Source organism: Equus przewalskii, chromosome 13 (genome assembly GCF_037783145.1).
Source record: "Equus przewalskii isolate Varuska chromosome 13, EquPr2, whole genome shotgun sequence".
Classification (NCBI taxonomy): Eukaryota; Metazoa; Chordata; class Mammalia; order Perissodactyla; family Equidae; genus Equus; species Equus przewalskii.
In genome coordinates this window covers 47,860,176-47,887,060 of record NC_091843.1, presented here as the reverse complement: position 1 = coordinate 47,887,060, position 26,885 = coordinate 47,860,176, and positions in this window count along the sequence as shown.

Genomic DNA, 26,885 nt, shown 5'->3' with positions numbered 1-26,885 from the left:
TCTTCTCTTTTACTGTGAATACCACCCTACAGCCACACAATGCTTGAGGAAGTCATTTGCAGGCATCGTTTTAAAGAAGAAACTCTCATTTATTAGGTGCCAGGCATAGTGCCAGGGACTTTTCATGTTGTAGCAGTCAGGATCCTAGAAAGAAACAGATGGCATCCTCAAACAGGGATAATTGAGAAGAACTTAATAAAGGGACTATTTACAAAGGTGTCTATGGGTTTATTTTAGGGAAACTAGCAAGGGATGTTGCTATGCATCGGGACTAGCAACAATGAGGACCCTTTCCCACCCTAGACTTAAAGTGTGACAGAGGGAGCACCTAGCAGGACCCAGAGAGAAAAGAGGATACTTAACTATATCTGAGACCTTCAACAGATGGATGCAGCTCACCCACAGGCACCGAGAGGAGAGAGAATGAGGGAATAACTACCCTGACCTCACTCTCCTGTCTTCTCAAATTTCTTTTGGTGTCTTCTACTCACCAAACCAATCCCGAAGGCAGAGAGTAGACTTGTCCATTGATTTGGTTGATAAATGTCAGGACCTAGGGCACAGAAGTGCGTAGAAGATGGGAGAGTGGATTTGGAGGACAAATGGAGAATATCCAACAGACACAGCATCTCACTCACTCCTCACCACATCCTAAAAGAAATACATTATTAACATCTGCAATTTATAGTTAGGGTGTCTCAGGTTCAGAAGGCCAAGGAAATTTCACAAGAACACACAGCTAATAAGTAACAGCATCAAGATTGAAACCTAGATCTTCTCAGTCCAAAGCTTTTTTCCTTTCTTCAAGGAAAGTGAGAAAGGGTTGAGGGCAGGGAATGGGAGGAAAACAAGAGTAGGGAAATAAAGTAGCTGATACATATTGAGCACCGGCTGTGTCCCAGGCATTGTTTTAAGTTTTTAAATAATGTGCAGGATCCCATTAATCCTCTCATCGATGTGTGAATTAGGTATTGTTACCTCCATTTCACGGAGCAGAGCCTTAAGAAGACTTAGTAAGTTATCAGGGTCAGCCAACCAGCAAGTAGTAGAATTTGAACCTATGCAGATTCTGGGATCACACTTTTTTAGCAATTGAATTATAGAAAATGTGGGGAAAAACCAAAACCAAAACAGAAGAAGTCTGAGTGTCCTGCACAGCTGCCTAGAACTCTCAGGGGTCCTAAATGCTTTTTCTGGATGTAGGCAAATCAGTTTTTCCTGCCTGTTTCTTTTCTGTTCTCTCTGCTATTCATGTGTTATAGTGTCAGCCATGGTGATGGTGGCAGAAAAGGAAATGAAACTCAGTTCAAACCATTTTATTATTTTGGGGACAACTATGTGAATCTGAGAGGCATAGTCAAAGCTGAATTCATCGTATTCCCTCTTAATTCTATTCCTCCTTTTATACGCTCTCTCAATTAATGGCACTACCTACTTTTCATTGTCTACAACAGCCTGGACAGCTTCCCAAACTATTGCTATTATCATTTACCAGATTCCTCTTTGAGTGATTCTTTAAAATCACTCTATAGCATTCTAAAAGCACTGCATCCCTTTTGAGGATATTTATTGCATGCCTTTGAAATTGTGGACATATGTATGTCTGTCATCAGCCACTGTGTCTTTTGCAGTTGCTGCCGAGTCCCCTCTGCCTGGTACAGGGTAGTACCCCAATAAAGGGTTCCTGAACGACCAAATGGAAATTGGGCCTCTGTAACTCCTGTGTGTAAATGAAAGCATTTGACTTGCTATGAAGATATTGAGGAATGGATGCCTCAGATTCTCCAGCCTTTCTTTCCTAGCAAAGGCCAGGTAAGACTGCAATTGCCTGACGTCCTTTTTTGTTTTCTTTGATACCTCACCTGATGTAAGCCCTGCTGTTCTTCAAATGTCAGACTGACTTGGAAACAGTCCTTTGATATGCTGTTTCATGGGGTTTGCAGATACTGAGTTAGGTGCATTTTGATTCTCTTTGTTTCTATTTTTGTGAACTCTTCTATAGGACATGGGTCAGAAAGTCCTCAAGGTTAACTGACATCTAAATGGCGTTTTTCAGCCAACAAGACTGTATTGTTAAACTCTCAAATGCTTTGGACACCTAGTCAAATGTTTTGGCACTTGTCCCCATCATTAGTAATGATTTCAAACCAGAGTGGTTGGCAAAGAATTCTTGAATCAAAGGTACCAAAGTAGAGTTTCTTTAAGGTCACTGAATATAAAGCCAAATCTTTTCACTTCCAAGGGAGGTGTGCGCAGCTTGCTCTGAAGAAAGAAGCACGCAGGCTACACTCTTAGGTTTGAAACACTACTCACAATGTCTCTTCTGCCACAGAGGCAGATGCATTCTAAATCAATCTCTCTCCCTCTCTCTCTCTATCTCTATCTCCTGTGTTATCTTTCAGCAAGCCATCTTGCTGAGAGAAGAACCCGGGCCACTCTGCACTGCCTGGGTGCTGTAGCATTTGTGTTTAGTGGATGGCTTTCTCTGTATGGCAGCCTCTTGTATTGAACGGATGTTCCACCCCTCTAGCTCACTGCTCCCAGTGTCATCCGCTATATCAGCATCTGTAGCAGCTGCCGCTTCTTCTGGCTGAAAAGTCTCAGTGTTTGCCTTTAAAATGTCATTCCTTCAGCTCTCTCAATATTCAGACTCACTCCTCTGTTCGTTTCCAGCTGCCCTCAAATGTATTCAGAATAAATGATGCACAAAGGACGGTTTAAACACAGGAAAGCAGTTGTAGGCAAGGCATCTCCCGTTCACCGGGCTGTTCTTCCTTAACAACAAGTGTTGCATTGTCATTTAAATACATTTCTGGCACAGGAGACTTTGGCTGTGAATCTGCTTTGGCAACTGAGAATGTTTAGCGGTTGCCAGGCAAAGAGGGAAAAAAGAGTCGATGGCGAAGGGGTAGAATGATCGGTTTCTGTGAGTTGCCTTTCCTTTGTTTTCCATTCTCACTGCCCATCATCCAGCTGGGCTTTACCACCCCAGAAAGCTAGTACATCCCCGCCCACAATGCTTCACCGTTTCTCTCTGTGGCATCTTTGCACCTTGACCACATGGTTTTGCTCAAGATTCTCAAGTTTGGTATTTCATCACTTTGGAAATTAGAATATGATAAGACCAGTGGAAGAGTTTTTTGTGAAATATGAGTTAGCATCCAAATATGAGGTATTCCCATGCAGTAAGCATACGAGAATCTCACTCAGAATTTAGTTCTTACAATTAAAATATGGTCTCTTCTGCAGCCATAAGAACAATATAGCTGAATTTATAATTTTTAAAGCATTAAATTCACTAATTAAAGTGACATCACTGCCATTAGGACATGACTTTGAATTATTTTGGGGGTGCTAATTGACGAGTAATGCAGATACATTTTCCCTGTGTGGTTTGCCTCCTTCATGACCCATTTGCCTCATGGTTAGCCAGGGCTGAAGGCTCTGTCTGTGGCCAAGATCAGGGTGAAGCCACATGACCCGTTTGGGCATTAAACCTATAACTTGTTTTAACCTCATTAGAAGTAACTAACCACAAACATAGTCATTAGAAAGTAAAGTTTCCATCCTAGTAATTTCAGTCTTAAGTTTTGAGATTAAGAGAGAGGAAAAATAATCACTTTTTAAAGCCTAAAGCACTCTATAGAAGTTGCCCTACCTTCTTCATTAATATGGTTCAAATAAGAAAATATTAGCCTGATTTTTATCGCTATAATCACAGAAACATTGTATAGCTCTTGCTATGTGCTAAAAGCTTTTCTTAAAAGCACTAAATGTTAAATTAGTTACTCCTTATAAAGCTCTATGAAATAGCTATCATTCCTGTATTACAGATTGGGAAACTGAGGCATGCAGAGATTAAGTAAACTGCACAGTGACACATAGTGCAAGGGGTAGAAGTGGAACATAAGCTGAGGCCGTAGCTGCAGAGACCACGCTCTTGACCTGCATGCTATCCTGCTCCCCACCCCATGGATCTTGAACTACCACCCTGGGCAGAAACAAACAACACATGCTTTCTCCTACTTTTCCTCTTTGTCATGATTCTAAGCATTCACGGTCCAACTCAAATGTCAGCTCTCTCAAAACGCTTTGTCTAAGACCCTCACCCAAGTAACAATTATAGCCTATTTATCAGTATTCCTACAACACTGTAATCATTCTTTTATTTTGACATTATATAATAATTCAGGTATTTATTTATGTCTCTTTCTTTCCTATTAGGCTAAAACCATCTAGTGTCACATTTGTATTTCCAGAATCTACAGTGTCTAGCCTATCTAAGATTCCAACATCGATTTATTAAATTAATCAGACCTAAATTAAATAGTTGATATTGGGCCTTCGTATGAATCTGAAAATGAAAAAAATTAAAGGAATTTACATAGCTGAGTATTTCTGGATTACAATACATAAAAATATTCACTAGGCTTATTTAATATATATTTAGTACCAAAATTTGAGCAGGTGTGAAAATCAAAGGGAGGGGAGCAAAATCTTCAAACCTTGATCTAAAAGGAGTCTTGGAAGGAAATAAGTTTTACCTCTGGTAAAGATGTATTTGTAACATACCTGAAAACTTTGTCAAATGCCAGTCCAGTTACAAGCTGACACAGTTATGTCACGCAGTTTAAAGTTTAAAGCAAAATGATTATCTGTCCCCCCAATGGTGGCTGCCTTGCTGTGCTGCTATGAAAAAGGCAGAGTGTATGATTTCATGATGGCCTCTCTCCTTCAGTGCAGCCCCCCACATACAAAGAATGGGTCACAACGTTTTCTTCTCCATATTGTTAGTATGACTTTGCCATGGACAGCATCAGGAGTAGTATCTGTCTTTCTAGATATCCGTCATTATCTCCTCACATCTAGACATAAGTAAGTCCTCCCAAGGGGATAGACAATGAAGAAAACTAGCAATCCCTTCTCCTTAAAGAGAAGATGGAATTTATGTTTGAGGATGTAATTGATAGTTACTCTATACTCGTCCATGTTGGGCTTTCAACCTTCTCTCTTCCTCCTTTTCCACATACATTCCATTCGTAAGACATGTCAGCAAAACCTTGAAAATATTTCCTAAACCTGATCATTTTTTTACAACCATCACCCCAGTCCATCCCTCGCCTGAGCTTGCATTTGCTGTACAAGAACTTTTCTAACTTGCCTTCTGGCTTTCATTCTTGACCTCTATTCTTCAACTTAAGCCAAAGTGATAACTTGAAATCGTAAATCAAGTCACCTCACTCCTGTTTTCAACTCTCCATTGGCTCCCATCACACTTAGAATAAAATGCAAAGTCATTACCACAGGCCTCCATGATTTGATCTTGGCTGTCCTTTCAAACTCATTTTCCACTGCTCCTAACTTGTTCTTTAACCACTGGAGATACACTGGTTTCCTTGATGTTCCTTGTATATGCCAAAGGCATCTTATCCCAGGGCCTCTGAACTCATTCTTCAGGCTCTCTGCTTGGAATGCTCTTGCCCCACATATTCATGATGTTCATTCCTGTTTAATCTGTCACTGTGCCAGAAAGTACCTTTTCTGAGAATACCTCTCCCAAGTCCCACTCTATTCCTTTACCTACGTTATCTTTCTTCACAGTATTTTGATTTATTTGTTTATTGTAGGTCTTCTCCTGGAACATAAATTCTCTGAGATCAAGGACTGTTTTGTTCACATTTTATACCTAGCAGATAAATATAGTACACAGTAAGTAGTCAATGAATATTTGTTGAATGAATGAAATTCAGTTTCATTCTAGACGTAAGATTTGAATTTTAGGAAGCATCTCTGTTTAGTGTCATGAAATTTGAGTTGCTCAATTTCAATAACTACTAGTAATCTTTTAGAAACATCCATGGAAATATTCATTTCTTTAGTCTTTGAAGAATGTTACTAATATGGAAGTAGAACAAAAAATGATCTGGATATGAATTTAGGGCCACTGCAATAGAGAGAGGTCAAGTGAGAAAGAGAAAGACAAAACTTAAAAGATGAGTTCCTTCTTGTTTTCAACAATTTAAAATGTGAATACTGTATTGACCCACTTTGCTTGTCAAGACCCATTGAAATCTTTTTAGTATTATCAACATGAATGATAAGATTAGGTATTTAGATCTTTTTAAGCCCTATTTGAAAGTCAGTAGATTCGAGGTAATATTTAGACTTCAGGTTCTGACAAGGTTTGCCAAATTGCAATTCTTTTGGAGAATGCTATCTGATTCTGGACATCTGGGGAGATTTATGGAAGAAGTTGAATGCTATAGATAGGAGGAGTTCATTGCATTCTTTGTGGGTTGCGCTTGAGGTGTGCTAGAAGTTAGAGGCCTCTGTGCCTTTCACTTTGAATACTTGGTTACACTTTAAACTACACATGCATGATTTGTACAAAAATAATGTCTGCTGATAATTCTAAACTCACATAGCTCAAACCTTTATTTTGAAGGACTCAATTGCATGCCTACTTGGTGATTTCCTAAAGGAAACGATTTGGTGTTGTTATCGTATCATCTACTCCCAGTGTTATCTATTGTAAAAGCACAGCTCTTATATAGGTTGGCAGCATCCTACTGTTCAGACTCTTGTGATGGCACTGACAATAGTTCAGCAATTGGCTCAAAAACCACAAGATACATTTTGCACTGAAGATTGCATAATGGGTTGTAATCTTTCACTACCGGAAAAACAGAGTTACAGAATTTTGGAGCAATGAGAAATTTTGCATAGTAAAACAGCCCTCAAAAGGAGAAGAGAACTCAGAGAAATTAGAAACCCAAGAAGGATCAGAGATGCTATTGATGGCTTGGAGATGGTGGAGGGTCGTGGGTCAGAGAGTGTGGGTAGCCACTAGAAGCCTCAGCCAACAGCCAGCAAAGAAGCGAGGGCTTCAGTCCCACAGCCACATGGAACTAAATTTGGCAACAACCTAAATGAGGCTAGAAGTGGGTTTCCCCCCAGATGCTACAGGAAGGAATGCAGTTCTAACATCACCTTGGTTTCAGAACCCAGCCAAGTCCTGGAAACTGAAATATTAAATGGGTACTGTTTTAAGTCACTAAGTTTTTGATAAATTTTTACAGCAGCAATAGAATTTGTTGCTAAAAATGCCTCTCCCACTCTCTCAATCTTTTAGAGTTTAATGGTGCTCTGTATGCTCATTTCCTTCTCTAAGTAGGGAAATGTTTATGCAAATATCAACTTGTGTGATAACTTCCACCCACACACTAACAGCGCTTCACCCATCTGAGTAAATGCCCTTAAGAGCTTTCTGGAGGTCTCTAGTGGGATGGATCCCTTGCTGTCTCTTCTTCTTTGGCCTGACTTGCCTGCCCATTTCCATGGCTTTGCCAATGTGGCAGCACATCATGAGATCATTCACATCTAAGATAAGGGAGGTGCTGCAGAATGCTCCCAAAGCTTCGACTCTCAGGAAGCAAGAGCTGTGCTGGTCCTGCACAGAGGCAGAGAGAAAGGCCTCCTCTCTCTCTCTGTTCCATTCATGGTCGCTGGGCTCCAAAGCAGCTCTCCCTGTGCTTGTGGATCTCATGAGGTCCTTTCTACCTTCTGTGAGGAACCCCATGACCCTTCATAGACTCTGCTTTGTACGATCTCTTCGTAGAAGGAGAATGAAAACGAGTTCATGGGAGGTGATAGAGGAATCCTGCCATCCTCTTTCCTTCTTGTCTTCCCTTCTCCTCCTCCTTCTGGCTCCTCACCCAGTGAAACAAGTTTTCTCCCAGGGACAAAACAAAGACTCCCTCCCACTCGAATGGAGAAAAGCTGATGTGTAAGCATGTGTGTTGTGTCTGTGTATGTAATTATTTGACCAGCACAAACATTCCTTATAAATTTATAAATATAAATTATTTGTACTTGGTTAAAGTAAGTCAGACAAACTTTATAGCCTCTCTCAGCATATTTTGGTAGTAGACACTACAGTGGGCTGAATAGTGTCCCTCAAAAAAATACGTTCACCTCCTAATCCCCAGAATCTTACCTTATATGGCAAAAGATGTGATGAAGTTTAGGATTTTGAGAGGGGGAGCTGATCCCAGATTATCCAGGTAGGCCCTAGATCCAATGACAAGTGTCCTTATGAGAAAAGGAGGCAGAGGCAAATTGACAGACGCACAAAGGAGAAGACATACAGAAGAGGAGGAGGTATTATGAGGTTGGGGACAGAAACTGGAGTGATTGCAGCCACAAGTCAAGGAATGTCTGGAGCCAGCAGAAGCTGGAAGAGACAGGAAATTGATCATCCCCAAGCACCCCTGGTGGGAGGGCCTCTTGGCTGAGACCTTGATTTCAGACTTCTGGCCTCCAGAACTATGAGAAGATAAATTTCTGTTGTTTTAAGCCAAGGCTGTGGCAATTTGTTATGGCAGCTGCAGGAAACTAATACAGATGATAAACCCTTAGATTCTAAAATGTATAAAATATGTAAAATTCTGCCCATTTTAGGCACTTGCTTGTAAACAGAGGAGCTCTACTGCATATAAGTTAGTGTGCACAGTCACCTGTTAGACGTTGAACTCAGACTATTTGATCAAAGTGTTTGTCAATGAGCTAGTTCTCCCTAAAAGCCTGTAATGTTGTACTATACATTGTTAATCAGTTGGTATTTATTGAATATTTAGTCTAAGTAAATCAAATCAACATGCCAGGAACTATGGGGGAGGGGAAAACAGTGAAGAAAATGAAATAGTGATATAATAATAATAATAGTATCTAACACTTAGATGGCACTCATTATGTGCCAGGCACCGTTCTGAGTAGCTGGCATATAATACATTTATATATTATAACATCTTACATCCCCATGAGGTTGGAACTTTTATTACCCCACTGTACAGAGAATATTGAAGCACCAAAAAGATTCAGGTGACTTGCCCAGGGTCTGACAGGTGGTAAGTAACAGAGCTGGTATTCAAAGTCCATACTTGCTAACTGCTACCAACTTTGGGTAACAGAGAGAATCATACCTCAGAGGCCAACTAATTGACTAGAGAAACTCTCAATTGCTGTTGAGCTGAGCTACAAACAAACCTCAACAAACATCACTACCATCTGATCGCTTACTTCTACCTAGGACAGTTTCTGTGGGATGAGTCCAGATTCTTAGCAGATCTTGTAATAACAGCTGATCCTAAGTATTTTTCTCCCCATGGCTGGATCCAGTTGTGGAGGACTGACGAGAGCACAGGAATGCAGCAGCTAAGCTCTAGTTTTTTTCCTTTTTTTAAAATTAAGGATGCTCAGACCCCAAAGCTGCCTACCTTATCCAGCTCTTGTCTCTGACATCAAGGCTCTGTTCCTACAAATGGCTTGCATGGAGGAGTCACACCCAGAACAAGATCCTTTGCACAGGAAGGACCCCTTGCCTGGGAGGTGAAGGGTGAGGGCATGGTAAAAACTGGTTGTTTTACGGCCCAGGACTCTTTATCTGGAGCACTTTTGAATTTCTGGCTCGGCTGCAGCACCGCGGGCAGATGCTTGAAGCCCTTGTGCTCTGTGGAAGTGAAGCTGGCCAACCACCTCCTCAGGAGCCTTGTCTTCTTCACCGAGCTCATGGACAAGAGGCTGTGAACTTGGATCTACCAAAGAGTCATGGCTGTGAGGGTTGAAACTGCGCCAACCAAACAGCTGCCTCCCTTACCGCCAGGAGAGGCAGGAAGAGCAGCCTTCTCAAGGCAGGAGTGGAGGATGAGAGAGAAGGGGTGCCAAAACAGTTGACAGAAACCACGCAGAAATTTCGATTTATGTTGTTGCGAAAGAGGAGGGAACTGAGGAAACTGAACTTTCAGGGAAGTCTGATAATTAAACTCAGGAGTACTGACAGGGGAGCTGAACACAACAGATAAATAACCACTTTCCGGTAATTATAAGCCAGAATAGTAACATATTAGACAAACTGGTTCACTTGGTATTTTCAAGTCTGACATTTCGATTCTAGGGGATGTTTGGATCTGTGTTAACAGATTTCTTTCTTTGTCTCCACTCATTTTCCCTTTTCCACTCCCCGTGGCTTGCTGAAAATGAAATGTGATTTTAAGGCACTACTTTCCAGCACATTCCATCTGTACCCCTTACATCACATAGCCATACCCCAAAGCCCACTGCTGCTGGGCACAGTTGCTGAGATGGTGTCTTCTTTTCTAAACATTGTAAAATATTATTAAAAAGAGCCCAGGTGTCCCCTAATAGAAAAATATGGTGCAAATTATCTATTCTATTTATAGGCAGCCCTTCATTGGTCACAGGCCTGCTAAAGCTTTTAACAAATCTTTTCAGAGTATACACACTTCATTTCACAAAGAGGAAACCAAGGCAAAGAGTCTTTTTCTAAGATGCACTGTTTTCAATAGAAAGAAACAGACACAAGACAAGAGAAAAAACCTGTTCCCTTTTATGAATAGAAATGACACAGAGACACCCAATTTTCCTCCTCTCTTTGAGAATAATGTTAGAATACTTTTAATAGCTAAATTTACATAATTGGATAAAGATTTTGTCCTTTTCTATGTGATTCATAGCCTGAATGGGTGCCATGGTCCTTAGGCAGAAATGAAAATGAATGCTCGCTCTGGGTTGGTCCCATAAGGAAACCACCCCATGAAGAACTAAGAGATGTCCCTTTGGGTCCCTAGTGTGAGTGACCTGGAGTGTCCTAACTCAACTCCAGAAGGTTTAGATTTCACTTTGTTGACCCCCAACCCCATGTTTTCTTTATTTTTTTAACTCTCAAAAGCAGTATCATAATTTATTAATTTCTGTGGGGGAATCAACTCCCAGTGCCCGTCAGTGGCCTGGCAGGCAGAGATTTCCCAGCTCTGTTGAGAAGACCGTCCACCCCACTTGGCACTTGAACAGGCTGAAATGGAATGTCTTTTGTTGTAAACACCTAATTTGTTCATTTTGAACTGTCTGAGTAACTAGATCAAAGACCAGTGTCAAATGCCCAAAGCAGTGTTTGTCAGCAGTGGGCTTTTTTATTCTTCTTGTTCTAAAGCAACTGAAAGGGAAAAAAAGACTCGTACTGTCTTTCCACAAAAGCGGAGGAAAGCTGGCGTTGGCAGCCTCTTGCAACAGAATGAATACACGCTGCTAAGTACAGACCATTTGTCTCCTGATTACAACAGACCCTGGGGGAACTGGTGTTGGCTTTGAATTCCACCTCTCTTTCTCTGAGAGCTCCTCACTGTGACAGTTCCACCCCCGATCCTCGCACACATAGCACTGCGGAGTCAGAGCTCCTCTCTGCTGTGGGCGTCAGTCTGCTCTCTGAAGCAAAATAGGGCTTTCTTGTTTGCAATGCATTGACTTGTCTTGAAAAAAACATAGTTTAAAATTATCCTCGTTTGGAATTCGGTGGTGGCCATAATGAATGCGTTTAGTGCTCACGTGAGTTTCACATGCATGACAACCAGGGCTACAAGGCAGAAGCAGCAAATAGAGAAGGGCCTAGAAAAGGCCTCCAGTTCCTAATAGGAAAAATGGCAGTGGCCATTACAAGCTATGGTTGGGCCCACTTGGTCTTTTTGCTTGTTGATTTATATGGACTTACATTAGGTTTTTCCCCTTGTAGGATTATTGTTTTGAAATGGGGTAGAAAATGTCTTTATTATCCTAAAAGTGCAGCTTTATTATTAGGCAGTCTTGAGGGGAGCTGGCATGTATTCTCCTCAATTACACCCATTTTCACTGATATTCCATAAGAACTGCTCATGCCATTATTAGAAGATAAAGTTTAACCTGAAAAGTTCATTTCACACTTAGCCCCAGTCGCAGTCATTAACATTGTTTTTTCTTATTTAGTTTTGTTTTATTGTTCATTTCCTTAAAAGGAAAGTAAACCATAAAATATTTGCAAATGCTTCCCCTATTTCAGATTATCTACATTTATTTTCTACATTTGCCTCTGTCTTCCTTTATATTCCTACTCAGTTTCTTTTTCCCCTTCACAATTATTTTTCTTATATTAAAAAGCAAAAAAGAAGAAAAAGAAGCAGCAGCGAGCAGTCATTTGGCAGTTTCCTTTCCATTATGTTTTCACTGCTGGGAAATGCCGGCACAAAGGCATCCAGCGTGTTACTGAATGGGGATCAACGTTCAGCTCCGCTGGTGAGGCTGTAATCAGCCTGTCTGGGAGGAAAATGCATGCTTTCAGCACTGGTTGGAGATTTTAGTGTTTATCTTTGGAATGCATGCTTAGCCCATGTAGCCAAGTGATGTGTTATTGCCATGTCCTTATGTGGCCCCACTTTCCTGAGTAGAATGGAAGAACTGGAATGTGACCTGTCAACCCTTAGTCAGTATGAAGTAGTCCAACAGATGCTTTTAAAACACAAATAGAGTCCTAGCTCATGGCAGTGTCAATTTCTAAAACACGTTTTTATCGGGGATTTAGTTCCTGTCCTGTCCTGGCCAGATATGCACGTGGGGAAGTCATGCCACTTCTGCTGACATGTTACTAGTGAACAGTTCTGGGGGGGTGCAAGGAGCAAGAATGGGATAACCAAAAAGGTGGTGGGTGTCCTCAGACTGGAGAAGGCACAGGAGTGCTGGAGTGCTTATCTGGGTCACACACCAGCTCCGACGCAGTGCGCACCCCAATCTAGAAAGAGATCATTTCTATCACCCAAGATAGTTCTCTTGTGCCCCTTTCCACCCAACCCCTGCCCCACCCCACAGGTCACCACTCTTCTGATTTCTATCTCCTTAGATTAGTTTTCCATGTTTGTTTTTCAATTGCCGAGCAACAGAGTGTAACACAGTACATCAGAAAAACAAATAGTACTGCTTTGAGAGTTGACATCTTATGTATAATTTACATAATACTCGGATTCATCTGACACTATAAAATGTAATCTCTGTATATTAAAGATGTGTTGAGAATTGTTCAGTAATTTTTTCCCCCTAAACTTCCAGAAAAATAGAGATCTAGTGGATGTTATAAGTATTTAATTTATAAACTATAAACATAGATCTCTCAAGTTAAAGTTTGAAATGGCACAAAGTCTCCAAGTGTCTTAAAATGACAGTTTCATAGAACAGGAGCCATTCTTTGAATCTCATTGGATTAGCCAAAGTTCTCATTGTCTCCGTAGAATGCACTGACTAAAGCCCATTGTACTCTGCAAGCAACAGGCCAGTGGGCTGTTCTCATTTGCCCTCACTTGTTGAATTGGTGCCTACCGAGCATTTATTGTGTTAGACCACACAAGCTTTACTTCCTATTGTTACCATTTAATTTAATAAATATTACACCAAGTGGCCAAATACGAACGTGAAGGAAAGAGTATTGAACTTCTGTGGAAAGAAGTTTGCTGAAGAAAGACTTGATAAAGTTGATTCTTTAAAATAACAACAACAAAAAAGTTGATATCAAATTAGATGAACTAGACAATTGCCAAAAAAAAAGACAAGAGGAAAAAGTTCTCTTTAAATTCTTAGCCATCTAAAGAGACTAAACTGGAAGTCAAAGCTGACGCATGTAGCAGAGCTGAGATTCAGAACCCAGGCAGCTTTGTCCAGAGTCCAGGCTCTTCCTACCCTGCGATCCCACTTCTCTTACCCACGCTAGTCTAAGCAATGCTCCGATTGGCGCATCCACTTGCAGGGGGAAAAACACAAAGCTATAGTCCTTCATCAAAAGACTGAATGAATGTTTAAACCTAATTCATGTTTTAGTTTAAAAGAAATGATTACATTATGGTTTCTCTCTTTCTTTTTGAATATCAGCTTTAACCTATTTTTATTTACTCACCAGATTCCACTGGATAAATGGGCTTCTACTCTAAAACAGTGGCTCAAAATATTCATTTCCCATCAAGTTTTAGGAAGCACGTTAGCAAGACCAAGATTATCTGTAAAACGAAAAAGTTGAATTAGATGATTTATCAGACCCTTTCTAACACTAGCGTATGTAGTCACATATGCCTAGCCTCTGAGTAGCCTCCTTAGCTTTACTTTGTTTTATGAACAGAGATGTACACACCCTTGACCTCACCCATCCATTTCACAATTGAAAAACAGAGAAAGAAGGTACTTAAATAAGCCTAAACCATCCCCACTATTGGCAAAAACAACTGTTGAGAAGTCATTTTCTCATGCAAAGGAACAAAATCTCTCTCTCCTCTCTTTTTTGTTCTTGTTATTATTTTTCTTAATAAGTAATTGACATCTAGTGAACTGCTCAGATCCTAAGAATACAGTGCTATGAGTTTTAATAAATATATATACCCATGTAACCTACACTTCAATCAAGTTATAGATAATTTCCATCACCCAAGAAAGTTCTCATTGCCTCCTTCCAGTCAAAACCCTCCCCACCCTATAGGTAACTGCTCTCTGATTTTTATCCCCATAGGTTAGTTTTCCTGTGAACACATTTGCTTTTAAATTGCCAACCAATAGAGCGTAATACAGCATATCAGAAAAACAAATAGTACTGCTTTTGGAAATGAAGTGTTGGGTCTAGTATATATAATACTTGGATTCATCTGACAATGTAAAATGTAATCTAGTAGTCAAATAATACCATGCCCATCTCATTATCTGCTGAAATGCTGATTTTTTTTTTTTTAAAGATTTTATTTTTTTTCTTTTTCTCCCCAAAGCCCCCCGGTACATAGTTGTATATTCTTTGTTGTGGGTCCTTCTATTTGTGGCATGTGGGACGCTGCCTCAGCGTGGTTTGATGAGCAGTGCCATGTCCGTGCCCAGGATCCGAACTGACGAAGCACTGGGCCACCTGCAGCGGAGTGCATGAACCTAACCACTCGGCCACGGGGCCAGCCCCTGAAATGCTGATTTTTAAAGTAATCTCTGAGAAAGGAAAAGATTTGAGAGACCTGGGGTTTCCAAGTTTTATCCCTAAGTTTGAGTGAATTTCTTCAAATCATGGAATCTCTCATCCCTCTTCTCTTTCCTCATGTGCAAATTGAGATGATTGCACTAACAGCCTCTAAGAAAGGCACCTCCCTGCTTTACCTCTCTTTGATGCTGTATTGTTTTCTCAGAGCACTATATTTCAAATACATTATAAATCCAAAATAAGAGCAAAATTTAAGAAAAAATTGTCCTTTGGATTACGTGGAAATTTATGTTGATGTTGTAGAATGAAATATCTATGAAAGAACAAATTCCTTTCCAAGTCATTAGCTTAGTCAGTGTCCATTTATTTATAATATTTTTTATTTCATCACATGCCTCTTGAAAAGAATGAGTATTCTGGTTGTTTACTGCTGTGTAAGAAATTTACACAAAATTTGATGGCTGCAATCGATAACGTATGAATCTCTCTCACAGCTCTGTGCTTTGACTGGATTTAGCTGGGCAGTTCTCCCTGGGGGTTCTCATGTGGTTGACATCTAATGTACCTGGATCTGGAGTCCTTTGAAGTCTTCTTCACTCCTCTGCCTGTGTCAGGGCTGCTATGGCTGGAACAGCTAGAAATATTTGGGTATCTCTCTCCATGCAGCTTCTCCACATGGCTCATTTGGTCTTCCTCACAGTTTGGTGGTCTCAGGTAACTTTGACTTTTTACTTGGTGGCTGGCTTACCCCCCAGAGTGAGTGATGAAATCAGCAAGGGCAGAAACTTCTAGGCTTCTGTAGGCTTAGCTTTGCAAGTCATGAAGCATCGCTCATCACTTTTTCCACAAGCTATTGGTAATTAAGGCACTTCACCTCCCCAGATTCAAGGGGAGAGCTTGACTTCACTCCTCAACGGGAGGAGTAGAGAAGAATTTGCTGCCATCCTAAATCCACCACAATGAGGTTTATATTTTTAGATCTCTAGCCTGAAGCTTTCTCTTTTATGTGTGTAACAAACTTCACTGCATAAGTCATTATTTAATAAAGTCATCTATAAGTCAAAAGGTCAGAGATCTCAGAATTTTTAGATATGTAATCTTGACCAAGTCACTCCTTCTGTTTGAAACTTGGACTTTTTGTCTGTAAAACCAGTCCTCTCTCCCCTTCAGAAGGATTATATAGATCAGTGTGAAAACATGTGAAGGTGTAAAACTGAAAAATAATACAAATGTAAGGTATTATCTTGGTTATCATTAAAATGATAATGACTTAATTTCTTCTGCGAAGCAATGAAACAAAATAAATGCCTTCTTAAAAGTAGTTGAGGGGCCTGTCCCTTGGCATAGTGGTTGAGTTCACACGCTCTGCTTTAGTGGCCTGGGATTCACCAGTTTGGATCCCAGACATGGACCTACGCACCCCTTATCAAGCCATGCTGTGGCAGCATCCCACATATAAAGTAGAGGAAGGGGGGCACAGATGTTAGCTCAGGTATAATCTCCCTCAAACAAAAAGTAGTTGAATTCCCCAAGACATTTCTAGACACTTCACCTTTTTGCTTTTGTCAGGTTCACAGAGAGTCCCTCCCTGACCTCTTCCTCGCTATTGAGCCTGTCATATTTCTTTATAACACAAACACTAATCTCCACCTGAAATTATGTTACATATTTATTCATCTACCTGTTTGGCTTTTTGTCTCTTACCTCTTTGGCTTTTGAACTTTTTGAACATGAGACCCTTGCAGGCAGAGACTCAGTTTCTTCAGTGCTCATAAGTAGTTGGCATATAGGCGTCAGGCATTTAACAACATTGTTGAATAAATGACTGATTGAGTAAGTAAAGGACTGGTGTTACTACTGCTGGCCAATCCGGCATCCTAGTTGTGAAATTTCTTTACCTTTATAGCTCTAATAACTTTCATCTATACTTGACTTCAACAATATATTACAGGCATCATCTTGAAACTAGTCACTTCCTGGAGCAACTCCTTTTCTCAGTCTCTCCTCTCTGAATACAGCCTGTTCCAGCTGTGGTAAAATCCTAGCAATCCTTTCTGAGGCATTTCTCTGGAACATGTCTCATTCTGTGAATTCTTACTACCATTGTCTCAGGCCAGGGACTCGTCATGATCTCTTACCTAAACTATTACAAAAATATCCTAAGTAGTTTCCGCCTTCATCATTTTCTGCAAGCAGAAGCATCCTAAAACTTTGCTTCTATAATGTTAGTCTGCTCTTCGGAAAATCTTGGGTGGCCCACCCATGCCTATAGGATGAATTGCAGGCTCCTGGATGTTGGAGTCTAGTTGTGTCCCTGTCTAGTTTCTGTCCACCTCCAACAGTGTGGACTTCCAACAGTCCAATGAAGCCTTCTAAACTAGTGTGTTTCACTCTTTAGTGGGCGTACAAATAAGCTGGGGATATTGTTAAAATATAGATCCTGATTCAGAAGTGCAAGGATGGAGCTTCAGATTCTGCATTTCTAGGAAGCCCCCAGGTGATCAAACATCTCTTGGAGTAGCAAGCCTCCATTATGGAGTGTATATGCCACGTACGTCCATTTATCTGTGCCTTATTCTATTCTCTTGCCTGGAATGTTCTTTCCTTACCTCACTGTCTGGTGAATTTCCATGTTCTGAGGAGCTAGATCAAATACCATTTCTTAAAGCCTTTCTTTCTACCTTCGCTAGGAAGAACTAATTGAATCTTTATCTGTTTTCTTATAGTGCTTTACTGATACTTGTTTAGTGGTGTATATGCTTTTCTTCCTAAGTTGTGAGTTCCGTGCAGGCAGTGACAGTGCCATTGCAATTTATGTGAAAATAAAACTTGTAGCCAAAGTAATTATTATATGATATAGAGTATAGAATATAGAATATAATGCATAAAGTAGAACGTATTCACAAAACCCTGTAGGAATACAGAGGTATATAAAATAATTGTTGTGTGTCAATTATATGCTAGTTTGCTACACAGTTCTTCGTGTAGCAGGTATACAATACGTACTTGTTGAAATGATTTTAAGGAATGATTTTAAGTCCAGAAATTTACTACAGAAAATTCTGGTCTGGTCATCAACCATTTTTACTCTCTGTTGGAGAATTTGTTAGATCATAAATTACCTTCCTGAAAAATGCATAATATTTACTATCTAATTTAATGATCCAAAAATCTGTACTGAATCAGAAGTAGAAATGTTAAAGTAGTTACATTGAGAAGTCAATTTAATGAATGCCCAGTATGTGAAAGCATTATTTCTGTAATCTTTTTTATTACCCAATTTATCATTTTTATTGTTCATTTACTTATGCTATATAGTCCTAGAATGAGTTATAACCTCTATCCCCCCCCATTTTTTCAAGTATGATCTCTTAGAAAGCCACAAAAAGCTTTTATTTGAATAGAGTTTTTATACTTGTTAGAGCAAATCTATTTGATTCTTACATGCTTTGGATAATTTCTCTAGAGTCTTCCCTTAATTATATCATACATGTGTTTAAACAAGCATTTGCTTTCTCAAAGTCTAAATTCTTTCATCTTGATCTTCCAGGGTGGCCACAAGACTCAAATTGTGCTGTTTACAATCACTTAATGGCTGTGGTCTTCTAAGCACAGAATTGTGAGCTAGGAAAGCAAGGTCTTTACATGGTATAAATATTTGTATCATAAAAATAGCAGGGGGAATATACAGCATGGCTGACAGGTAATTTACATGACTTTGGCCACCCCCACCCCCACGCTAAATGAAACAAGAAGTAATATATATCACTTGTCACCATCATGATGAAGTTTTTTCCCGTCAGAATATACAGAGGAAAATTTTGGTAAGAATGGAGCATCAGCTTAAGAAAAATTTGATTCCACTTCAGCTTCAGACTCTGTTAAGAATTTCTTGTACAATTTGGCCTAAATTTCAGTATATTATATACTTGTTATAAAAACCTGTAACTGAAACTTTGCCAAATGCTTTCAAAGCATTTTTAGTTCATCTAACAAATCCTACACACCAACAGAATAATGACACTTCCTAGCTCCAAGTTGGTTGTGTTAGAGAACTTTAAGAATCAAGCAAATATAAATTTATGAAGATACTAACAATTTTCTATTCTGAGTACGAACAAAATAATTTGAAAAGAAGTGTAATGGAAATCCCAACATAGCCCGAGGTGTTCTTGAACCTATTAAAAATGATTGATGATGTTGAAGAAAAAGGGAAGCCTTTTAAAAAGTAAGCTCCAGAAAAGAATAAGACATAAAAAAATGATCAGTCCTTTGGATTATTTGAGTTTGTTTTACAGCTTGGTTTACCCTAAATCAAATTTTATTTCTTCAACAAATTACTATGATAATAAAAACAATACCTGCCACACTACTTTATCTTAGAATTTAGGGGTGGATGTGGGGCATAGAGTGAAGTTTTTGTCATGTTTTTAACATGGGGAAAAAACATCTCCTGGGGCTTTAGTTTCCAAACGAATTTTGATTGAAAAAAACTGGTCAATGTGTCTTGGCTGATGACTGCCTTGCTCACTGATATAAACTGCTGATGTATCAATTTGGTTGGAACAGAGCTGTAAATACCAAACAAACTCTACTTGGTAAGCGTAATAGCTTGCATTGTGTCATGATGGTAACTGCAAATTATAGATTGGACAGGCTTGTGTTTCCATAGGCAAAATGGAAATTTTCTTTCATGAATTTGAACATTGTGGACCAGAATTATTTCATCCTGTCTGTGAATAGGTAGCTCAGTTTAATTGAAGCGTGATTCTCTAGCAGCCATAGAGATGGCTACTATCTATGCTATGTGGGTAGCTAGCTAGCTTTGATGTTTTTCACGGTCCTGGACTACCCCATTCCTGAACAACCATTCTAAAACGGTCCACAGTTGTTCTTTGCCAGGAACAAATAGAGAATTGTGGGCTAATTTGCATAACACATCTAGGCTTCTGTCTCTTGAGACTAAAAGCACTGTGTCCTAATGATGGTGAATTTCAGGCTTTATCTTTACATCTAAAGGATAGCGATAATAAAAATTATTAGTATTATACATAGAAATCATTGGAGATTTTGTTTCTCATGTTTAGATCCTGATTTGGATAATATATTGGGGGTGAGGAATCTTAAAGCAAAGAAGTATGTATATTCCCTCCACCCCAGGCAAAGGGTGTAGAGAGAAGGCCTTCATGGTTTGCAACTGAAATGATGTCGAAAACTACTTTTCATCTGGGATTGTGTATGGTGACTAGCACGTGTGACTGGTAACAAAAGAAAGGCTAAGAGAAAAATGCCCTGCCTGAGAGTGGGTTTTTTGTTTGTTTGTTGTGTTCATTCACTTACTAATACAGCCACAATATAGAAGAAAAAAGAGCTGTTTTCCTCCGCTAAGATGAAAAGTTTTGAAAGGAAACACCACAGCTATCTAAGAAACTAAGAGAAAGGCAGTGAGCAGAAGTGACTACATGGGCTGTTACTAAGGCACCAAGAGAGGCTTCCAAGCCGCAGAGCGGGAGAAACAGTCACACGGCAAGAGTAGCAATGAGGTATAACTAGTGTAGGACATGAGTGTCCTCTGTTACCTCTGGTCAGTTAGAGACCCAAGAAATTGGAGCATCAGGAGACATTTACATAGCATATTTGGACTGCATGGTTAATGCTTGTTGCTCTCTGTTAAACTTCTTCCCAAAGTACTGCATTGCACTCTTTTAAATAGAAAGCTTTGACTTATCCAGTAGAAATGGTTTCCCAGTTGCTAAGGAGGGCTTCATGTGAAGTGAAAATCCAAATACCCTTAAAAAGTAACCTAGTCCTTTGGACCAGGGTCATCTTAACACTAGAACTAAATTATGGTAATATTAATTGAAATTCAAGGTGATTGCCCTATATAATCCACTCATTATCTCTCACTTCTCTTTGCCTGCAGAAAGAGCCAGACAATAACTTTTGTTATAGAACAAACTCAAATGTAGGGTTCACTGTATTGTAACCCAACTAGATTACAGAAGCGATCTCATGATGAATATAAATCATTTGGTCTTTGATCTTGTCTCATTATGAACAGAAATGTTGTAGTCAAATTCCCTTGAGATGGAATTTTGCTGGGTTGATCTCCTTCCCTTCTCTACCCATCCTTTCCCTTCCCTTCTCTTTCTGTCTCTCTCTCTCTCTCTTATTCTAATGTCGTGTCAAGGTAAACACTAGGGATACTCCAGTTTTGGGTGATTTTTTTTTCCTTTAATGATTTTCCCCAATAGGGGATGCAAGTGGCTAGGTTCCTCACACTAATACCTCTAGTCCTAGCTTATATTGAAGACCTAGTCCCAAGGCTGGTACTTTGCATATATTGGGATCCTAATACCACTGATGGCTCTGTATGGATTCAGGGACCTGGATTGTGGATCATCCTGAAAATTCCACTGTCAATAGCCACTGTAATGATTGAACACAAAATGAGAGTAAATTCTAGGTTAGACTCCCATTTTGGGGGGTGGCGTTGGAAGGAAGGACAAGATGATTTCTTTCTTTGTCTGTCTTCTTTTCAGAGTGAGTAATAACTGGAAGACATTGCTTAAAGTTAGGGAATTAAAAAAAAAAACATAAACCCTCAGAAATGTTATGTGTCAGTAGTAGGAATGTTCCTTGTCCTTCACGGGATGCTAAGCTTCATCCCTTTCAAGTGCATACAACCCCTTAGGATTTTTGTGGGTGGTCGGGGGGAGAGTAGTTTCAGTCCAAAAAAAGAACTGAAAACCCTGATCCTGCCAGTTTAGATTTTACTAGGAATTTAAAGTCACCACCACCTTCCAAAGGGTTCATTCACGCTCAGTTGGGACACATAATGGCTTAGCAGGAATTGGTTTACAAGCCGGGTAGACTCCTGTAGAGCTAATAAGTCCAGAAATACCACTTGGATGGAAACGTATGATAATCACATGATTATCCTTTTTTTAAATCCATTCCATAGTCTCATGTATAAAAATAAAAAATGCACAGGGCTTAGACATCCCTTTATTGCATCAAATTAAATCAGATTTAATGCCTGGTTGTGTGTCATCCAACTCAGACCCATTTGTACAAGGCTGTGGAGTGACGAGCTGGTTCAGATGAATGAATAGCTTTCTCATGACTTCACCCCCATTCTGCTGTCTCTTTTCCTGTCCTTTGTATTATAATGGAGGACAGCTGTGGCAGTGAAGTGAATATTAACTAACCTCAGTGCCTCGGCAGATTGTGACTTTAATCCCTGCAAATACCACTAAAATCAAAATTTAATTACACTCAGAGTAGCTCTGTTAATGCCTGAAAAATATTTAACAATTAGTGGTTGGCTTAATTAAGCAAACTGCCTTTCACAAAGCAACCTGAAAAATCCTCCCAAACCCTTCCCCCATCCACTTTTTTTTTATCCCTTAGACTAATTAGTCTGATGTAAGCTCCCAGCACTTCATTTACTGTTACTGAGTCTGCTGCTTAGCTGGTCTAGGCTCTGAGCTTAACAGCCTGTAATAGAAGGGGAAGTCGTAAAAAGAAAGAAATTAGGTTCAGTGCACACAGCTACTTAATAAAAAATAATCCTTTTAACAAACCACTAATCATTGTTAGTCATTTCCTCAAACATATATATATATATACACACACATACAGAGAACAGAATGGCTGTATCTCAGTTACAACACTAGTTATGGGAGATTCAGGAAGAGGCAAATAACAAGTAAATGAACACAGAATAACTTCTATCAAAAGAATTAATCTCTGTCCGTATGGATTGGGAAACTCTATTTACGCTTAAATTTGGACAAAAGGGACAACGTATACTTTTGTTTGTAAACTAAGCAAACCGACAAAAACAAATGAAGAATGATGGAAAAGCTGTTAAAATGTAAATCCTGTTCTCTGATTGATATGTGATACCACCCAACCTACTCAGTTACAGGTTCATTTCCTCATCCAAGCATCAAACGTTTATTGACAATTTAATTGGACTTGCTAGGGTGATACAAATATGTTATTGCAAATCTTTGCATCGACACCTATGGAATGTTTTAAGATGCCATAAAAGGGTGGCTTACACCATCTATTTGCTAAGCTTCATTTTCTACTGGAATTCTTTGGAAAGAATTTGCCACTGAATAACTGAGGGAATAAAATACATAACACTTCAAAAGGAGGTCACTTATTCAGCAAACTAAGAAAAGAAACAGGAATCAGAAAATAACCACCACCACAAAATTGCCTCGGAGAACCAAAACAAGTCCCAGAGCTATCACGGAGTTTAGAGATCATAGAGTCCAACTTCATATTTTACAGAGGAGAAAACTGAAATTCAAAGTGTGAGCGATCATTCAGGGACATAGGAAGAACCGTCAGAGTTATTACGGAGCCCTCTAGCCCCCACTCCAGACCTGTTCTCTTTTATCTGATATTGGCCACAATTATAACAAGATACTTTATGTGATTTCCCAAATCACAGAAGATTAGAAGCCACAGATTAGAGGCTGAAAGAAGGTTTCGAGAGGCTTAGAGTTCAGATGCAAAATACTAGAGCATATGATAAAACTTGGAACATGCTAAGCAAAAATTTAAGTAATCTGGAAAAGATGGTCTCTTGGTAACACTCAAGTCCAGGGTACAAATAAACATCACAAAACTTTTTATTTGACAATGCAGGTCTGTGCTGCCTCAGCTCGTCTCATTTTATTGTGTACGTTTGCACGCATGTGTGTGTGTGATTCTCTCCTTCGGGGCGTTTAAGACAATACCAAAAAAGATTAAGATAATAAGCCGATTTAGTTATTTTCTTTTTGAGAACATCAAAGGAAAATATTTTTCTCTGCTCCTAGTAAGTTCTCACTAAGAATTTTAGCATAAGTGATATGTTAATTTTTCAATCTAGTTAAAAAGATCTGTAATCTCATTTTTATGGGATGTTTTCACTCACGAGGAGTTCTTCCTCTATGCCTTCCTATTCCTTAAGATTAGTTCTTGAGTATTTTGGCTGTTGCTTAATTTAAGATTAAGGAAGAAAAAAGAAGAAAGTGAGTATGGTTCATGTGTATGTCTGAAAGGACGTGTTGTGTACACCCACACCTAACACTGACAGCAGTCTCAACTCCATACAATTTTGTACATTTCCACGTAATTGGCAGGCTATGTTTCAAGTCTCATGGTTGGTTGAGGATGGAGATGAAATCGCAGTTCATAATCCAGAAGAAGGAGTACATACGGGTTGTGATTGAGATGCTTGTATTTTGACTGAAGAATTGTGCAGCATCTGGCAGGTGTATAAATCCTTCAATGGCAGCAATTTAACTTTTTAATAGTAGAGGAAATAGCATATTATATTCAAAATTAGTATCTTTGAAAAATGTGTATTAACATGATGCAAAATCTTCTCATGGGTTTTCCAGGAATAACTGTGTTTTAATGGTATATGCAACTTGTGTTGCAAATTCATTTGTCCATTAGTCACATACACATATCTTTATTTCTTCTTGAATGTATGCTGCATAACTATTAACCAAATGTTCATTCACCATCAAATTCTGTTTCTTCAGTGTGTTTTCTCATTCAAAAGCACATAATCATTCTCCTTAATGATACAAATAATCCACTTCTAATGGACTATTATACCTCTTTTCCATTCTTGAAAAGCATTATTGCTTTTAGGTTTTTAGTTAAATGCTATACAATTTCAACATGCATAATATACTTAATTGATCTTTAAGTTTCTCTGTAGAAAGGCAGCAAGTATTAAAAGCCAAACAGAAAAATTGTCAAAGTCAATTCCCTTCAATTCAACTGTCAAAACTTTTCGTGTGAAAAGTGAATGGAAATGCTCTTCTATTTCAGGTAAGCATATTTGTGGGTACGGTATTCTCTGTTGACTCTGAAAATAACTTGAAAATAAAATAGCTTGTCCGTGCTTGTTTTCAATTTGCAAAATGTCAGCTGTATCTATGAAATGGTCACTGAGCCTCATCATCTTGACTAATAGGCAAAGAAATGCTTTCTTGGAAAGTACATTAAATCTTTCATGTTTCCAAAGTATCACTTCATGTTTTTTCAGCAAGAATTTATCTAATCGTGGGCTGGTGACATAAACATATAGCATCACCTCTTCCCTACAACCGACATTGCCTGCACACACATGTGCGCGCACGCACGCATGCATGCTCACACCTTCCACCCCTCCCCCAACCCTCCCCCACTAACGCCCCAAGAGAAGAGAAATAAACACTTAACTAAGTTCCATATTTCTTGTGATTTAAATTTCAAGACAATTTATGTTTAACTACATGGATTTATTTCTCATTTGATCATAGCACAGTAAAAAGATCTTAAGCTCATTAAAGCCTACAGCCTAAAGGAAATAAACCCTCAAATTCTGACTCTTAGAAAGATCCATAGAATAATAACTATGGAAGAACACAAAGAACCTAACCTCGCTCCTTTAGACAGACAGATTTCACTACTCAGAATAAGTAATTTTCAACCTTTTCCTAAACATCTCTAAAGCTGCAGATTCTACAATTAACTAGATGTTTATCATCCTGATGCCAAATAGTGGTTGCTTATGTCCATTTGAAACCACTTCCATTTCCTTCTATCAGGTTTCCCATGGTGGTTTTGGACACTCCCTATACAACAGTAATTGAGTACCCTTCTCTCTTGTAGGCTGAGCCTCTAGCATTCACTTAAATCTTACTTTTGGAACTTAAGTTCTTTCCAAATCTCAGATACCGCCTACTGTTCTAGCCTTAAGGGGTCACCTTTCTCTGTAAGGACCAAATAATTGTGTCTTTTTTTTTTCTTTTATAGTGAGGAATGTTGGCCCTGAGCTAACATCTGTGCCAATCTTCCTCTATTTTGTATGCGGGATGCCGCCACAGCACAGCATGGCTTTGATGTAGGTCCCTGCCTGGATCTGAACCCGTGAAACCCCTGGCTGCCCAAGCAGAGCATGTGAACTTAACCACTACACTAGTGGGCCGGCCCTGCCAAATAGTATTTTGAGCCCCCATTCCATGAAATATAGGAAGTCCAGTCTTTTACCAGTGTCCTTTCCTACTGAGTTTCTGGATCTCTCTGAGGAATGGTTCTATTAAATCAGTCTAAGAGATCACTCATCTTTTTTCTTTCTTTCTTTCTTTTTTTTTTTTTTTGGTGAGGAAGATTGGCCCTGAGCTAACATCTGTTGCCAATTTTCCTCTTTTTGCTTAAGGAAGATTGTTGCTGAGCTAACATCTGTGCCAATCTTCCTCTATTTTATGCAGCATGCCATCACAGCATGGCTTGACAAGCAGAGCTAGGTCTGTGCCCAGGATTCGAACCTGTGAACCTTGGGCCACCAAAGTGGAGCATGCGAACTTAACCACCAAGCCACTAGGCTAGCCCTCACTTGTCGTTTTTAAAAGCTTCCTAGCTTCAGGCCACTGTCCCTCTGGAGCACAATAGGCCAACACTTACATGCCGCCAGTTTTTTTATTATTTACTTATTTATTTATTTATTTTGAGGAAGATTAGCCCTGACCTAACATCTGCCATCAATTCTCCTGTTTTTGCTGAGGAAGCCTGGCCCTGAGCTAACACCTGTGCCCATCTTCCTCTATTTTATATCTGGAATGCCTGCCACAGCATGGCTTGACACGTGGTCTGTAGGTCTGCACCTGGGATCCAAACTGACGAAACCTAGGCTGCCAAAGCAGAATGTACGAACTTAGTGCTGTGCCACTGGGCCAGCCCATCATGACACTAGTTTTCATCCTCAAATTAGAATTTCGGGAGGATTTCCAAATTCCTGACAGACAACAATCTTCAGGATTCTGGAATGAGAAACCAGAATTCCTGGAAATTTTCAGGCAGTCCTGGAATTATAAGTTTTCCTGTATTTTTCATAATATTTTTTCTGCAATAATAATAAACTGTAAACCATTTTTATACTATACTTTCAAAGATTTTATGTCAAATATGATATAATAAAAGTATGGCTTTAACAGGAATATATCTTTCAATAACACGTAAAAATGATCTCTACCTGATATGGACATTTTATGACAGAAAACATTAAAGA